Source organism: Physeter macrocephalus, chromosome 4 (genome assembly GCF_002837175.3).
Source record: "Physeter macrocephalus isolate SW-GA chromosome 4, ASM283717v5, whole genome shotgun sequence".
Taxonomy (NCBI): Eukaryota; Metazoa; Chordata; class Mammalia; order Artiodactyla; family Physeteridae; genus Physeter; species Physeter macrocephalus.
The window spans coordinates 130,009,380-130,026,558 of record NC_041217.1 but is presented as its reverse complement, the minus strand read 5'-3'; positions in this window follow the sequence as shown (position 1 = coordinate 130,026,558).

The window sequence follows — 17,179 nt, the reverse complement described above, 5'->3', positions numbered from 1 at the left end:
GGGTAGTCTTGTCTGCTGCAAAGGCAGGGGTGGAGCTGTGGGAAGAGGGTATCACTAAAGAAGAAATCCAGTAGGGATCAACACAGACCCCTACACTTAGGTTCAAAAAGTCAGCTGTACCCGATGCAGGCTATGGTAGAATAAGCCACACAAAAATGGCTTTGGAGTTTAGCTGTGTAAGCGCAATAGGAAGCAATATTGCTATGGGTAGCCTAAAATGTGACTGCGCTCCTAGGGTGCATTTTGAATAGAGTTGACTTCTAGTCCTGACCTGTCACAAACAGACTGGGAGACTCAGCTTTTTAAGTTTATTAAATGTTTCAGAGTGAGGAAAGTTACAGTCCCTCTGTATTCTATATTTAAGTAGAGATGCATAGGAAGGCCCATTTGTGGACATCACTTCTAAACTTGGTACTGACAGGCTGGAGCATAAGCAGAGGCTGCTGACTGGGCACTGGAAAGGGACTCACCTTTGTGGGGACCATCCATGTACTAGACACTAGGGCTTTGTCTACATGGTTTCAGTTAATCTTCACACCAAACCTGAAACGTAGGTTTATTAATCTCATATTTCTTAGAGGAAGAAACGTGCCCACGGTCACTCCTCTTGCAGGTGGCAGGGCTTTCTCCTAACCCCATGTCCTTTTCAGCTTAAAAATAGTGAAAGTCCTAAAAACCATATCATAAGAGGACAGCTGTAGAAGTCAGGCACACACAACTATCCAAAATATTTGAAGGACTTTCAAGTGGAACAGGGAATTAGATTTATTCCTTCTGGTCGCAGAGAAAACTAGACCCAGAAGATGAGTGTTACAGGAAGTGTTACATGGAAGTTGATGTCAGGGAGAACTTTCTATTAGAGGATGGCTCAACAAAGGACCCAGCTGCTTTAACTCATCCTGAGTGCCTCCTCACTGGAGGAGCATTCAAGGAGAAGCAGATTGGGCAATGGTCAGGGATGCTATTCATTCAGTCAGTCAATATTTAATGAGTAGCCGTGATGTGTCATCACTAGTTTAGGACTTGGGGGGGGTTCAGCAATGAACAAAACAGACCAATAAAAAAATTCTCATTTTCATGGGGTTTATATAGCAATGGAATACTGTACAGTGGTAGAGGGAATTGTAGCATTCTTTGGTACATCATACTAGTGGACCCCCAAGATGCCAGTCATAAGATGCTGTCTGTGCCCGCCACTGTTCCCTCAGCTTGTACCACTGCTGGGCATGCTAGCTCCACCTCCAATTGCCAAATCTGTGAATCTATGCCTAAGGGCACGCTCTGGTCATTGCATGCTGCATGCTGGTAGAACAAGAGCATTGGATTAGATAAAATATATATGTGTCATCTATATTCATATCCATAAGCATACCTAGCACTTAAATGTGTAGACTCCTTTACCTGCTTTTGAAAGACCCTTCACATCCATGTTTGATTTGATCCTCAAAATACCTCTGTGAATTAGACTGGGTATAGACAACTTTGCCCGTTTAAGAGATTAGACAATTCTTCACCATAAAAACTTAGTTTCCTTCTTTCTCTTCTAAACATTTTAACCAATGTTGTCTTGGAGTTTGAGTGATTCCCATCTGTATTCTCCTATTCTCCATCTCCAGTCCTGATGTACAGAACAGGTTTCCTATTTCTTGATTCTCTGAAAAGTAGATTATAACCAGGAAATGGCTGGAATTGTGACTAAAATAAGAAGGGATCCAGAGGGCATTCCCTGGTGGTCCAATGGTTAGGACTCCATGCTTCCACTGCTGAGGGCCCAGGTTCAATCCCTGGTCAGGTAACTAAGATTCCACAAGCTGCATGGTGCGGCTGGAAAAAAAAAAAAGGAAGGGATCCAGAGCCTTTGGAATATAAGAAATTCCACCTTCAACAGCTCATCTGTATGGTGCTATGTGGGACCAGAACATGGGGGTAAGCACAGACCCTGAGCTAGATGCAGATGGGTTTGTGAATTGTGTACCCACCCTCTGATAAGAGGCAGCATGAGATACATATATATATATTTCTCTGTGGTTTACAGAAGCACTTTCATATCTTTTATCTCACTTGATTTCCACTAGCCCTGTGAGATACTATAATATTTGTATTATTCCCATTTGGATGGGGAAATAGGCTGAGAGAGGTTGAGTGGATGTGATAAGTATAATGTATCCTTGAAACTGTTAAGGCAGATGCAGGTGCGGGTCATATCATGCCCAGCCCTGTTCAATGGAAAGCTGTTGTTACGAGTTCTCACATAGCTGTGTAGATCCAGTTGCAGGGTGCGTTCCAGAATAAGACAGGAGGACTCAGTCATAAAGAACGGGAGAGTAAAGACAGCGACCCTACAGACTCCTTGAGTTATTATTAGAGAGATGACCCATGTCCCTATGCAGAGAGGGAAGTAAGACTTTGGCATTCCACTGACTCTTTAGGGATCTTTCTGGTCCAAATTCTTCTGTGGTCCAGAGAGGGGAGGTAACTTTCTTTAAGGTTATACAACTTGTAGGGTGAGCAACCATCTTGGTGTGCACTGAAATTCCCACTTTCCAGGAAACCCCAAGCCAACTAGGACAGTGGGTGACTCTACAACTGGTAAATGTCTTTGAGGCTCCCAAGGCTGTCTGACTTCAAAAGGCTGCTTGTTTAACCACACTGGCACTGAATGTAATGATGAGTGAGGCACTTTGCCCCTCCAAGCTCCAATTTTCTCATCTGTAAAATGGAAGCAATAATACCAGACTCAAAAAGTTTGTGGATTAAATCAGAAAATGCATGTAAAGTGCTCATTAAATGGCAGATGCTATTATTATTACTTACGAAGACTAGAAACAGGTTATCCTGGCTTTTTACCCACCTCTCAATCTAGGACTCTTGGTTCCCTCCAGCAAGATTCACAGATCGCCATGAGGGGCTTTTCTACACATGAAATAAAGTCTCCATATTATGACTGGAAATTTTGGTAAATTTAGATGCACGGGAAGCATAGTTCTTTTTAGTGAACAAAAAGCTTTTGCTTTCTATACCAAAAGTTACATCTTCCAAGAGGAATTTTGGAATGTAGTTCAACTGTACCCTAACGATTTCTTTTTCAGATTGTGAGAATAAGCTATTATCAAATACGCAATAAAATGGAAGGATTTAGATGTATCTGGCATCAAGGATTTAACTAATGTTTGTGGTAGGAAAGAATGACTATATTTTTTAAGTCACATCCAGTTATGTAGAATAAGACTGTATTGGCTATAGCTGCCATTTGATCATATTTTTTCTGTTGCTGCCATCCCTGCCCACACAAATATGCTCTAGTGCATTATATAGAGAGAATAACAAAGTCCAGCATTTCATGCTAGATTTAGAAGGCTGTCTCGTTCCCCTGTTGTAGTGTTCCGAGTATGCGTTTGAACTCTGAAACCTTGAAGACTGAGCCCCTCCAACAGGCTCTTTCTGTGTCTCAGTGGGAAACTCTTTGCTTCTCTTCTTCAGTTTCTTCAGCTGTAAAACAGGAATCCAAATAATTCCCTCTAGCCCAGGGATTCTCTGAGCTAGTCTGTAAAATTACACAGAGATGAAAAACCCTGTAGTGACAATACACGCCTAACATTGTTAGGAGTCTAGAGCTCAGAGTTCAATGAGATTTAAAAAAAAAAAAAAAGATCCAACATCCAAGAGGAAAACCCCTAAGTGCTCTCTGCTCAAACAGGGGTATTTTGTGCATAACTTTTGGGGATCAATTTCTGTGCAACTGCCTGGGGTGACCTTGCAAATGTTTTTCTACTCTTTCCCCTAAAGAAGGCCCTCTCTGTCATAGTTTTAGGATTCCCCACCCCCTTATTTCTCTTTTAACTGTAGTAAAGGAAGAAGATTGAGTGCAGCTTCCTTGCTGATTGTGGAGAACAAATCTGTATCTCTTTGGAAGCTTGTTGATCAAAAGATTTGTGTCATCTGTACATTTCTCTGAGGGGAAAAGGCAGAGTAATCATGCATGCTTCTGAGAGGGAAACAGATGCACTGTGTGTGTAATGGGACTGTGTTTAAAAAACAAAGTCAAGAGCCTGGGAGAATTAAAATGGTGCTGTCTCTGCAAATGTGTGGAGATAATGGGGGCTAGAAAAGAGACCTCACATTCCAGAGCTTTTGGTGTGTATGGCAAGAAGCAGATGAAATGTGTCAATAAAATCTGGCATTTATTAGTGAGATAAGGAAGTCTGGAGTAAAGGGTATTCTCTGAGTAAGACAAGAAAACAGGAACATTTCTGTACCATGATACTAACTTCTAACTTGCGTCTGGGGGCACCCGGGTTTATTATTTAGAATTTTTAACATATTCCCTTAAAATGATTACTAGTTTTTGGAGTGCTCTCCTCTTGGTTGATGGTGTTTACAAGTTACACCAGGCAATAGATCTTTAATTCTATTATTAAAAAACAGTAATAAAAAACGGGTTGCTTGTCATGCATTTTCTCTAGGGGAATGAAATCCGCAAAAGTATTAACCACCAGCGTTTTCACTGTTTGAAAAAGCAAAACAAAACAAACCATAGACACACAGAGAGTCAGCTGATTCTCCTCCCACGGGTGGCTCTTCCATAGCTGTATCTAACTGTCTAAGGCAATTATCCTCACAGTGACCTGTGTTTCATAGTGGCAGCATCAAATATAATCAGAATACTGAAAACTTCAAGGTATTCTTTATATTTTGCAATTAGGAGAGACAAATGAGAAGATGTATCTATTTCCAGGCTTTGGTTTTCAAAAATGTTTTTTAGGTGGACTAGTACTATTTAGTTCATTACAGGCTTCCTGATTCAGTGTTTAGGTTGAAAGAGGAAAAATATTTTGGATTGACAGAAGATCAAGAGCAGATGTATGTCAAGGTCTCAAGCATAGGTTTTAACTCACGTTTGTGTGCTGTGAGGAACTGTCTCAGAGCCAAAAAGTGATTTGTATTCACCAATTGTAGGCAATTTGGTAGTTTTTGCATATAAAAATAATGTTTTTGTGGGTTATCTGTTGGTTTTCCCCTTTCTCATCCTGAATATGTTTTGTGTGTTTACTTCATGGGCTCATTTCAGGTTTAATGCAGAGCTGTCACCATGACCTGGGCAGCACTAGTTTTGACACCCATCGGTTTCCTTAGGAGACTGAATGTGGTTATAGAATCACTTAAAGCTGTGGCTATTGGAACACAGGTCTGTGGAAACAGGGAAGTTCCAGGTCGGTTTGATCAAGGTAGGATGTCAAATTGGATCATTTGAGACTCAGGACCCCCAAAGTATATCCACTTGGGTGTCCAAAAAAGTCCAGATTGAATATCTACACTGCTCAAATATGCTGGAAGGTTGCCAGATCTCTGCTTCAGTTGGTGTGTGTGGAAACTGCTGACACATGCAGCCGCCAGGGAGTCAATTCTGTTGAATGACTGTCTGAATGTCAACACAGCTCATCGTCATTTCTAGATGACAAATCATAAACATCGTTGGCCCTCTGGAAAGGGTGGTTAACTGTGTGAGGTGGAATGGTGGAAAACACAGGCTGCACATGTAAATGACTGAGGGTCCAGGTTTATATTATTAGTATAATAAGTGAGGCAGGCCTGGTGTTAGGGTGTGAGAGATGGTAGGGACCATGGAGACCTGAGGGCACCCACCCCATCTGAAGGCTCTCCACTGCCCTGCCTCAGTGGAGGCTCAGTGTTGCCAGATCTGCTAACATTTTTCAAGCCAAGTAGGAAATTCAGATTTTTTTATGTGAAATCTCTCAAACTTTAAACGTTGACTTAAATTTCTTAAAACACTATCCATTCAGATTCTAAATACTTCAGAAGGCCGGATATGGCCACCAGGCTACTATTTTGAGATCTCTGAATTAAGTGATTCTTTGAGAAGAACCTCCCTACTCTCCATCTATAGACTTTTTCCAGTAACCTCGGGGGTGTCCGTTTTTACAAAAGAACACTGGACTGGGAATTGGGAGACTGGGTAAGCCAACTCTATCTTTCCTAACTGCATGATCAGGGGCAAACCCTTAACTTCACTCATCTTCAGCTTTATATCAATTCATAATACATGTCCCACCCATCTATCTCACAGATTAAATTTATTAACCTAACTAATATTTATTGAAAATTTACTTGAGCATATCCTGTTTTATTTACTCCTCAAGAAGACCTTATGAGGTAGATATTCTTAACATGAATGTAGAGAGGAAGAAACTGAGATTCCACAAATTTTAAGGAAACTGCTCGAGGTCATGGAGCTAATTAGTGATTGAGTGGAGATTGAGACCAGATCTTCTCATATTAAACTCTACTTTCCACTGGGAGAGCAAATCTTAAAATAGATAAGGAGCCATAATCCATTTAAATCATCATTTTCATCAATGACTTTATTATGGTGTTTTCTTCTCTAGCCCCTAGACACAGGGTTTACAAATAGAATCTTACCTGGGCAAGTTGCTTTATCTCTCTAGGTCTCAGTTTTCTTACCTCTTAAGCGGGGGAAGTAAGACTTGAGAAGAGGTGCAAATTGGTATTTCAAGGGCTGTATTTAGCTCAGAGATGTCTTTGGTTGGGCCTAAATAATTTTTTCTGTTTTTAAAAAACCTTGTTATTGAGGTAATACAACTGACATAAAATAAAGAATACATATATTTAGGTGTATGGTTTGATAAATTTTGACATATGAACACAACCATGAAAACCATCACAAAAATCAAGTTAATGAGAATATCCATCACCCCTGAAACTTTCCTCATGCCCCTTTGTAATCTATCCACTCCTTGCCCCAGGTAACAACTGATCTGCTTTCTTTTACTATACATTTGTTTGCATTTCCTAGAATTTTATATAAATGGAATTATAAAGAATATACTTTTGTGGAGGGCGTCTGTCTTCTTTCATTCCTTCCATTATATGGATATACCATGGTTTGTTTTGTTACTCACCTGTTGATAGACATTTGGGCTGTTCTAGATTGGGGCTACTACAAATATACCTGCCCTAACTATCCATGTATAAGTCTTTGTATGAACATATGCTTTCATTTCTCTGGGTTAAAAGCCTAGGAGTGGTATGGCTACGTCCTATGTAGTGTATGTTTAACTTTTTAAGAAACTGCCAAATTGCTTTCCACAGTTGTATCATTTTACACGCCCACCAGCAGTGTATGAGAGTTCCAGTTTCTCCTCATCCTTGTCAACACTTGAATAAGCAATCTTTAAAATTTTTATTCTAATATGTAGGTAGTGGTATTTTAATTTGAGTTTCCTTAATGACTAATGATGTTGAACATCTTTTCATGTGCTTATTTGTCAACTTCATATCTTCTTTGGTGATGTGTCTGAGTCTTTTGCTCATTTTTATTGTGTTGTTTGTTTTCTTATTATTGAGTTTTGAGTGTCCTTTATATACTCTGGATATAAGTCCTTTATAAGATATATGACTTGAAAATATTCTCTCTCTCAGTCCGTGGGCTGTCTCTGCATTCTCTCAACAGTGTCCTTTGAAGAGCAAGAGTTTTTAATTTTGATAACGTCAAATTTATTTATTCTTTTATGGATTGTGCCTTTGGTCATTAATTTAAAAATATTTGCCTACTCCAAGATCAAAAGATTTTCTCCTATATTTTCTACATGATTTTTCTACTTACTTTTATATAAATTGAAAATTATTTGCCAACATTTAAAAGTTGGAAGATTTTCTGTAAGAAATTTGAGTTTCCAGTTTCTCTTAGAAAGGGAAGAGCTGGGTATACTGGCCTGCATTCCTGCAGGATGATGCTCCACTGGACCTAAATGATCCAGTCTACCAAGGTACCATTGCACTGGCCTCACTCCTTTACGTTCCCAACCTTGCTACTCTGTGTGCACAGACCTACCATCCCATGGCTAGGTGCCCTCTAAGACCCTTTGCAGTTTTAAGCTTTGGTGATTCTACAAATCTTCCTTTTATTATTACATATGAGCCTCCTTCCAGAGGTTAAGAGAGTGAGCTACCCTGCAATGGATTTGGAATCAACTTGGAGATTCTGGAAGAATCACAGTAGTTACTGTCTTTAACAATCTGGGGAAATTTTAAAAATAGGTTAAATCTGAAAGCTGTAATTTGACTCAGCTTTGGACATTTGCCGACTCCTACATTTTTCTTTCTCATTTGCTTTCTGCTGTATATTAAACCAATTTATATATGGTAAGTATATAACAAAATACACATATCTTAATATGTACAGTTTGATGAATTTTCAAAACTATAACTACCACTCCAATTATGATATACAGCATTCTCATCACTGAGAATTTCCCTTCTGTCCCTCTCCAGTCTATCCACGAGGGGAGAGAGAGGGATGCAAGTTCCCCCTCTAGAGTCAGCCACTAATATAATATCTACTGCAGCTGAATCTTCTCTGTTCTTGAAATTCATAAAAACTGAACCATAGAGTAAGTACTCTTTTGTGTCTGGCTTCTTCCTCTGAGCATAGTATTTTGAGATTCATCCATGTCATTACATCCACCAGTAGTTTGTTCCTTTGTATTAGTGAGTCGTATTCCATAAAACAAATATGCCACATTTTATTTATTCATTCTCCTGTTGGTAAACATTTGGTTGTTTCCAGTGTTTTGCTTTTATGAATAAAGCTGCAATGAACTTTGCTGTACAAATCTTGTACATAGATTTTTATTTCCTTTTGGGTAAATATCTCAGAGTGCAATTGTTGGGACATAAGGTAGGGGTATTTTTACCTTCCTAAGAAACTTTTAAAAAGTTACCACAGTGGTTGTAACATTTTCTACTCTCACCAGCAATGTATGAGAAACTCAATGGCTCTTCATCTTCTGAATATTTAGTGTTTTTGTCTCTTTAATTTTAGCCATTCTCATGGATATGAAATGGTAGCTAATTGTGATTTTTTTTAAATTAATTAATTAATTTTTGGTTGCGTTGGGTCTTCGTTGCTGTGCGCAGGCTTTCTCTAGTTGCAGTGAGCAGACGCTACTCTTCATTGCAGAGCGCGGGCTCTAGGCACGCAGGCTTCAGTAGTTGTGGCACGCGGGCTCATTAGTTGTGGCTCGCAGGCTCTAGAGAGCAGGCTCAGTAGTTGTGGCGCACGGGCTTAGTTGCTCCGCGGCATGTGGGATCTTCCCGGACCAGGGCTCGAACCCGTGTCCCCTGCATTGGCAGGCGGATTCTTAACCATGCGCCACCAGGGAAGCCCTCTCATTGCGATTTTATTTTATTTTATTTTATTTTTATTTTATTTTTTTTGCGGTACACGGGCCTCTCACTGTTGTGGCCTCTCCCGTTGCGGAGCACAGGCTCCGGACGCGCAGGCTCAGCGGCCATGGCTCACGGGCCCAGCCGCTCCGTGGAATGTGGGATCTTCCCGGACCGGGGCACGAACCCGTGTCCCCTGCATCGGCAGGCAGACTCTCAACCACTGCGCCACCAGGGAAGCCCCTCATTGTGATTTTAATTTGCATTTCCCTGATGAGTAATGATGTTGAACATTTTTTCTGTGAGTTTATTGACCATTCAGTTAAAGGTGTTTTTTTGATGAGCAGATGCTTTTAATTTAAATTCTAATTTATTAATTTACTCTTTTACAATTACTGCTTTCTGTGTCCTAAGAAATCTTTGCGAGCCTCTATTCACAAAGATACTCATGTATATTTTATTCTAGGAGCTTTACAGTTTTAATTTACATGTAAGCCTTAATTCATCTCAAATTATTTTTTCTTTATGGTATAAAATGCAGATTAAGTTTCACTTTTTCTCCAGTTGGTACAGCACCATTTGATAGACCTCCTTTTTTTCATTGAAGTATATCAATGACTTTATAAAAAGGAAAAAAAAATCAATTGTTGGTATTTGTGAGAGAGCCTATTTCTGGATTCTCTATTCTGTTCCATTTGTATATTTTTCTGCCTTTATGACATATTTATAGTATTGAGTTTTTCAGTTCATGAGCATGATATACCTCTCCATCTATTTAGGTCTTTTGTAATTTCTCTCAATAATATTTTGTAGTTTTTTAGTGTAGAGGTCTTTTTACTTCCTTCATTAAATTTATTCATAGGTATGTATTTTGGTGCTATTATCAATGGAATTTATTTTTAAATTTTATTCCCAGTTGTTTGTTACTAATACATAAGACATTCAATGGATTTTTGTATATGGTCATGTATACCTTGCTAAATTAACTTATCACATATATTTGTAGGATCTTGAAATTGTTGTTGTTAACTCTTTTGGGTTTTCTACATCCACCATCATGTTATCTCCAAATAAAGACAATTTTATTTTCTTTTTTCCCAATATTTATGCCTTTTATTTCCCTTTCTTGTCATCATTGGCAAGTACTTTAATGTGATGTTAAATAGAAATGGCAAGAGTGCACATCCTTGCCTTGTCCCCGACATTAAGGGGAACATGTTTAATATTCCATTATTAATCATATTTTTCTTAGATACCTTTTATAGATTGAGGAGGTTCTCTTTCATTTCTAGTTTTATGAGATCTTTCTTTTAAAATCATAAATAGGTGTTGGATTTTTTTTTAAAATAAATTTATTTATTTATTTTTGGCTGCATTGGGTCTTCGTTGCTGCGCGCAGGCTTTCTCTAGTTGCGGCGAGCGGGGGCTACTCTTCGTTAGGGTGCGTGGGCTTCTCATTGCGATGGCCTCTCTTGTTGCGGAGCACAGGCTCTAGAGCACAGCCTCAGTAGTTGTGGCACACGGGCTTAGTTGCTCCGAGGCGTGTGGGATCTTCCCGGACCAGGGCTCGAACCCACGTTCCCTGCGTTGGCAGACGGATTCTTAACAACTGCGCCACCAGGGAAGTCCCGAATTTTTTTTTTTTAACATCTTTATTGGAATATAATTGCTTTACAATGGTGTGTTAGTTTCTGCTTTATAACAAAGTGAGTCAGTTATACATATACATATGTTCCCGTATCTCTTCCCTCTTGCGTCTCCCTCCTTCCCACCCTCCCTATCCCACCCCTCTAGGTGGTCACAAACCACCGAGATGACCCCCTGTGCTATGCGGCTGCTTCCCACAAGCTATCTATTTTACGTTTGGTAGTGTATATATGTCCACGCCACTGTCTCACTTTGTCCCAGCTTACCCTTCCCCCTCCCCATATCCTCAAGTCCATTCTCTAGTAGGTCTGTGTCTTTATTCCCATCTTACCCCTAGGTTCTTCATGACCTTTTTTTTTTCTCTTAGATTCCATATATATGTGTTAGCATACAGTACTTGTTTCTCTCTTTCTGACTTACTTCACTCTGTACAACAGACTCTAGGTCCATCCACCTCACTACAAATAACTCAATTTCGTTTCTTTTTATGGATGAGTAATATTCCATTGTATATATGTGCCACATCTTCTTTATCCATTCATCCGTTGATGGACACTTAGGTTGCTTCCATGTCCTGGCTATTGTAAATAGAGCTGCAGTGAACAATTTGGTACATGACTCTTTTTGAATTATGGTTTTCTCAGGGTATATGCCCAGTAGTGGGATTGCTGGGTCGTACGGTAATTTTTTCAAGTGCTTTTTGGTAACTTTTGAGCTCGTTAGATGATTTTATCTTCAAACCTGTTAATTATGTTGATTAGATTTGTGAATTACATTGTTTTAGAATGTCAAAATAACTTACATTACTGATATAAACACAACTTGGTCACAATATTATTCTTTTTATATTCCTGAATTTATTTTGCCAATATTTTGTCAAAGAGTTTTGTATATAATTCATGAGAGATATTGGTTTGAATATTTCTTTTCTTGAAATATCTTTTATCAGGTTTTGGTATTAGGGTCATCGTAGCTTATAAAATGACTTAGAAAGTGTTTTCTCCTCTATTTTTAAAAAGAGTTTCTGTAATATTGGTGTTATTTCTTCCTTAAGTGTTTAATAGAATTCCCCTGTAAAGTCATCTGTACTAGGGGGTTTCTTTGTGGCGGGGTTTTAAATTAAGAATTCAACTTTCTTTCATAGTTACACAGCTATTTAAGTCTTCTATCAGTTGTAAGTTGTGTTTTTCAAGGAATTTGTCTATTTCATCTACATTGTTTAATGTGTTGATAGGACCTATGGTTATAGTCTCTTTCATTGTTGATTTTTTTTTTTTTTTCGCCACACTGCAGCTTGTGGGATCTTAGTTCCCCCACCATGGATCGATTGAATAGAACCTAGGCCACTGACAATGAGAGTGCTGAGTCCTAACCACTGGACTGCCAGGGAATTCCTTCTCTTTCATTCTTGATGTTGGTAATTTGTGGGGTTTTTCCTCTTATTTTTATTAATCAATAAAACTAGGGGTTTATCAACTGTATTAATATTTTCAAAGAACTAAATTTGGCTTTGTTGATTTTTCTCTATTATTTATTTTCTATTTCATTAATTTATTTTTTCTTATCCTCATTTCTTCTGCTAACTTTGGGCTTATTTTGTTCTTTCTTTTCCAGCTTGCTAATAGGGAAGCTTAGATCATAATTTTTGAGCTTGTTTCCTTATATAGACATTTAAAGTTATGAATTTCCTCTTTATACCACTGTAGCTATATCCCCTAAATTTTAATATGTTGTGTTTTCCTTGTCATTTAATTCAACATATTCTCTAATTTTCCTTGTGAATTGTTCTTTGATTTCAGAGTTATTAAAAAATGTTAATTAATTCTCAAATCTCTGTGGATGGTCTACATGCATTTTATTATTGGTTTCTAATTTATTTGACTTGTGGTTAGAGAATATACTCTGTATGATTTCGGTCTTTTGAAATTTATTGTGATTTATTTTATTGCTTAGCATATAGTCCTTTTTGATGAATGTTCTCTAAATGCTTAAAAGGAATATGTATTCTTTAGTTTTTGGATATAGGGTTCCATAAACAACTACTACATCAAGTTGGTTAATAGTGTTCAAGTTTTTTATATCCTTACCAATATTTTTTTCTATCGATTACTAAGAAGTATTCGTCTCCAATTATGATTGTTCATTTTCTATTCTATCTTTAGTTTTATCCATTTTTGCTTTCCACATACTTTTAAGCTCTATTATTAGAAGCATACACATTTAGGAGCATATATGCATAAACACAAAAAAATTTAGAATTTTTATGTGTTCTTGATGAATTGATTCTTAGCATTATGAAACATCCCATTTTATCTCTAGCAACACTCTTTGTTTTGAAGACTATTTTGTCTGATGATATTAAAGCCACACCAATTTTCTTATAATTACTATTGGTGTGGTGTACCTTTTTTTTTTTTTTTAACATCTTTATTGGAGTATAACTGTTTTACAATAGTGTGTTAGTTTCTCCTTTACAACAAAGTGAATCAGTTATACATATACATATGTTCCCATATCTCTTCCCTCTTGCGTCTCCCTCCCTCCCACCCTCCCTATCCCACCCCTCTCATGGTCACAAAGCACAGAGGTGATCTCCCTGTGCTATGCGGCAGCTTCCCACTAGCTATCTAATTTACATTTGGTAGTGCATATATGGGGTCAGGTTTTTAAATTTAGATATAAGAAAGTTCAATATTCTATAAATAAGAATATCTTAAGTACTCATGAACATAACAAGAAGTATAATGTAGTGTCCAATTAATTGATTAGTAGTAAGGTCCTCTGTTCCCTTAAGAAACTATAATATAGTTAATTAAAGGAGATAACCAGAAAATACAAGTTAATGGTTCCTGAAATACATTGTCAATGGTTTCTGCCTACTGGCTTTAAGAACAACTGTTTATATCTAATATTCAACAAAATATTTTGCATCAAAATAATTATCTTACTTGTAACAAAAGCAGCTGGAGAAGATGATCATAGCAATTATGCAGACAGCCATAGAAATGAGCAAAGCCAGCCATCGAATGCTGCCATCGAAAAATGGACCTGATAATGGAAGTAAACAATGAAAAAGACATATTACCTTTCGATCACATCTTAAAAGGAAAAAATAACTTGTAGTGTTGAACTCTAGAAAGCTTGCTTATTGTTAAAACCAGAGAAAATATTTCACTGAGAATCATGATTGCACTTTTCTCTGCTAACCTACCTATAACAACAGGGGGCAGTGTAGGTTGTAAATACTGGTTACATAAGTTGGTCCGACAACATTCTATTGTCCGGCGTAGCTGGGCTTTTGGTGAATCCTAAAGGAAGAAAATTAGAAATAATCTGATACACGAAACTGATAATTAATTTTTAAAATATTCATAAAATACAGTTTCTAATTCAGTGAGTGAAAAGGACCTGCTAAGTTTGTGTGAAAGTGATTATTGAAAAATTTAAATCTATCGTGAAATAGTGTTGTAAAGACTCTAAAATGTTTTTTCTTAAGAAGAATGTATGTATGTGCATGGTGTGTTAGAACACTAGACTATAACTTAATTACAGATAAACAAAAGTTTATATATATTTTTCACCCAAAATTTGGCATATCTTAAGATATGACTATTCATTTGTTTTTAGTAAAAAAGTATTTAAAATCATGAGATCTTTTCCTAAAAAACATGGGTAATACATTTTATTACAGTGATAGACTAGCAGGGTAAATATGATCTCATAGTAGTATTGAGACTTAGTTGGATGAGACTTAAGATCTGACTAAAAAGTGGAGCGTGTCCTAGGCCAAAGAAATGACAGGTTAGAAAAGGTAGTCAAGTAGGCAGAAGATACAGTTGATTCTGCCTATAACAACTATGTTGAAACTAATGAACCTGGTATGGAAGCAAGTTGAAGTGTATGTGGTGAGGATAAGGGCAAAATATAGAAACAATATTTCTGAGAGTTTTTGGGAGACCACCAACCAGATATGTGTCCCTAATAGATCAGAAAATGAGCACAGGGAAAGACTGTAGTCATGGGAACAGATACCAAAAATTATATGTGAAGTTTTATTTGATTAAAAGTACAGTATTTGAGAAGTTCTTAACTTGAATGCTGACATTTCAGCACTACCTGGAAGAAGTGCCATTCCAGACCAAAACAGTAACAGAAAGGAATTGTCTGTCGTCATAGAAGTAGCAAGAATATAAGCAGAAATCAACCTTCTTATTCTTAAATATCAGATGGGTAGAAAGGAGAAACCCCGGTATAATCAGGTATTCCTTTAAAAATGTGAAAATGAGATTCCATAGGGGAATCTATATGGGATTCTATAAGGGACTTGAGATTATATAAGAGAAGGTAAGATGGGTCAAGAGTACTTGGAAACCTCCAAAAGCACAAGTTTTACATTTTAACTGAATTTTTAACTTTCTAACAATTTTTTTTACCTTTAAATGATCATAAAAAGAAAGAGAAAAGAGAGACATGTCAGAAGTTACACAGGTGACTCTGAAAAAAATATCCCAGATCTAGAGAAAACTTACATGAAGGATGGAATGAAGAGTATACAACTAAAGATGAATAAAAGAAGCGTGAAGCATCCAAGAATAGTCCCAGTATGGCTAAAGTTCAAAATGAGCTCAGCCTTGCAGGACAGAAAATGTAAAGAAAAATCAGGAAGGGGTTTTTGGCAGTGCTAGAAGAAAGACCACCAAGCAATGGATGTAGTATTGCCGACAAAATACCAGGTAATGGAGGACAAAGAAAACGAACACTTCCTTAACTCTCGTTTTGTTTCAGTCTTCTCTATCAAGGATGATTACAGGAATGAAGAAGGCAGACCAAACGCTAGTAAGTGGGATTGGTATCCCAGAAGTATGCAGAGACCCTACAATGTTTCTGTGTTCTGTCTGAATTCCCATCTTCTCAGCTAGGTGAATTACATCACAGGAAGTTGAGAGCACTTCGGAGAAGGCTGAAAGCGGTATGATTTAAAGATTTTAGAAACGAGGAGTGCTGTAAACCAGATAGCTAAATGTTACATTACTTTTAAAAGGGAAAGAAAGACTTTGCCAACAACAGATTGGGGGCAGCACAGTATTATGGAAACAAGGATTTGGGAATCAAATAGCTTAAATCACAGCTTTGCCATTTATTAACTTTGTGACCCTAAGCAATGAACTTACTTCTCTCTGGGCTTTAGTTTCCTCTGCTATAAGACGGAGGATAAAAAATATCTGCCTCATAGGGTAACTGGGAGAAAATGAGGTAAAATATACCAAGCACTTAGCATATTAAATGCAAATAGTAAATGTTAAATAAATTAATTCTTCTTCCTCTAGTGAATGTGACACAGATCCCAGTTGACATTCTAGAATAAGTCACAAATGCTTGTAATCTCCTGGAAGACTGACTCAATGTGGCTTCACTGAGAACAAGCAACATGAAACTCACATCTTTCTTATGTAGGTTAACTACTGCACACAGCCATGTGCAGACCAGGCACACTTCTCCTTGGGGAATCAACGCTTTTCCTGTGGCCCCTCCCTTTATTTCATAGGCCTCAAATTAGGTCTTACCTTGCACTGAAAATCAGATCCTTCATATTTCATACACCCTGAAGCCAATGTGGTTTCTCCTTGGTCATCTTCTTCTATGATGGCAAAGCAATGCCCATTAGTTCTAAAAGAAAAAAAGCCAAAAAACCAAAACCAACTTCACATTGGAAAGTACTAATTAAATCTTGGTATGAATGTGACCAGTTACTGATGGCTTTTAGTTCTGAATTAGAATTACATTCACATTTGACTTACTGGCAAAACCGTATGCGTTTTAAGGCAAGTGAAAATTGTCACATCTGAACTAAAACCTAAAGGTCTAATAAAAATCCTGTGTCAGGTAGAAAAGGATTTTCTATTAAACAAGTCCCACCAAATATGAAATACTATGTAACTTCTCTTTGCTAATCATAGTCATGTGATCACAGAAAGATGATTTATACAACTTTATAAAGTAAATAATCTTAACGTTTAAAAATATACTTAAAAATAACTTTGTCTCTTTTCATCCATAAGATTTTCAGTATTCCCATACTGTACACAATAATAAATAAAAACAAACTTTCCTGTGAAACATAAAAATAGATTCAATGACAAAGAAAAGTATATTTGGGAAGACCAGACTAAGATCCTGAGAGGCACTTTTTATTTAACATGATAGGAAAAGAGGGAGAACTTCTGAATAGCTGAATTTTCAAGAAATTTATATAAATGTATTTGTATTTAATAAAATGTTATCGGGGCTTCCCTGGTGGCGCAGTGGTTAAGAATCCGCCTGCCAATGC